Source organism: Schistosoma mansoni, chromosome 1, assembly GCF_000237925.1.
Source record: "Schistosoma mansoni strain Puerto Rico chromosome 1, complete genome".
In the NCBI taxonomy this organism is placed as follows: Eukaryota; Metazoa; Platyhelminthes; class Trematoda; order Strigeidida; family Schistosomatidae; genus Schistosoma; species Schistosoma mansoni.
In genome coordinates, this window is record NC_031495.1 from 46,846,445 (window position 1) to 46,848,224 (window position 1,780).

At 29.8% G+C, this 1,780-nt stretch overlaps 1 non-coding gene across 1 annotated transcript; it reads left to right on the forward strand.

Annotated features, from left to right (window-relative positions):
• The first annotated feature begins 260 nt into the window (after positions 1–260).
• Smp_tRNA_02016_Pseudo_TTG.1.1 lies at positions 261–329 on the forward strand. Its single transcript has one exon. It is a non-coding gene (tRNA).
• Positions 330–1,780: the final 1,451 nt, after the last annotated feature.

Here is a 1,780-nt window from a genome sequence, read left to right on the forward strand (position 1 = left end):
CATAACGATACATTTTTATTCCATTTTTTTTTCTAAAATAATAATGACGATGTTCACTTAGTATTGATTTTTAATCTTCCCATTGATTTCTAGGACTGCAATTGATCAGTCTCTTATTGGCATATGTGCATACTATGCGTATTGCCTCGATATAGCCTTAATTCACAAGCATTGGAAGCAAAGATGGATGGGAAGATTCAAACAAACAATACTAAATGAATTTAAACTACACCTCATTGCACAAGCAAGTGGCTATCAGGACTCATTAGCTGAGTGGATAACACGATGGCGTTTGAAGCGAAAGGTACTGGGTTCGAGTCCCAGAGTTAACATCAACTCTGAGATGCGGGTGCATCCAGCTGACGAGTCCTAAATATGGCGAAACGGGTGTCCTGGATTCCACTGCTAGCCACTATCCATCTTTGCTTAATAATGACGACAGTGTTGAAACTTAAAGGAATTTTTTTGTTTTTTGTTGGTTTTTTTGGAAAAATGAAAAGATAGTGACAATATTTTGAGACTATAAATACCTAATTGAACTACTTAAACAACTACTCTCTCCATTCTTTAACTTAATTCTTGGCCATATTTGTTTCTATGTAATTAAAGTTTGCTGGGTTTTTTTCACTCAATTTTACTAGATATGTTTTTGGTCATTGAGTAAACTCATTTTTTATCTTCAAAAAAAGACCCATATTAGATCTATAGTGTTATATAGGTTCTTTAATGAAATTGTTTGTATCGTATTGATTGTGTTTTAAGTTGTTTGTGACTTGATTCTTACCGCTAATCTGTAATATTTTTCAAAAAATTTCTGTATTGTCATTTTCACCAAGTGCCTTTTTAATCAATTTTGAAAAATACAAAAATTCAGTAACAATTTTAATCTAATTGGAATATATTGACAAAAGATGTTTAATTTTCTAAATGGAAATTGAATCATCAAAATCACCCAGTAAAACAAAAGTGTTTTCTTTCAATTACTTCCAACCGTCTAACAGTTCAACTTAGTATACGTAATTTTGAGTCACTTAGACTAATGTTAACATTGAAACTTCGTCAATAGAAGTCGATCAACATTAGGCAACAAAAGAAATATAACATTGATCACTATCGATTATTCAATAAATTGTAAAAATGCAATTAGAGTATAAGTGCAAACATCCACTTGTTATAGTTCTACCGATTAGGCGAATCTACTTAATATTGAACACAGAGCAGTAAGTAAGATTATTATTTATCTTACTATAAACTTTCATTAACCTACTACTTTAGAGTTAGGTACTTCCTTTCCATTTCTTTTCTTCTTCCTAGTGATTCAAATTCAAACTCTTCTGAATAAGAGTATTTCAAAATAGAATTTCTCAAAGAATCTTGGCACTAAATTTGTTCCAACTTTCTTTAATATTCTAGACAATGGTACCGTTAAACAAATCATATGGATTATTTCCTATGCTAACGATTGCTATTTAAACATTCACTAAGGAAATTAACAAAAATATTAGAGTGAGTTGTTAACTCGAAAACTTTTTCACCGACTAAAGAAAAATACTAAGGATAAAATACAACTACTTCAAAAGTTCGATAATATTACTTACAATGGTCGAATGAGTGACGGCCACCAAATTCAACTATACTAGTTGAACAATTTAATCTTAGTTAATTTTCAAAATTACATACAAATCATTTAATATCATAAGTTTTATTATATTCCTAATCTAATATATTAAATTCATTTACCAAAAGCTTTAAATGATTCATCTAAAATTGATGAATGAGT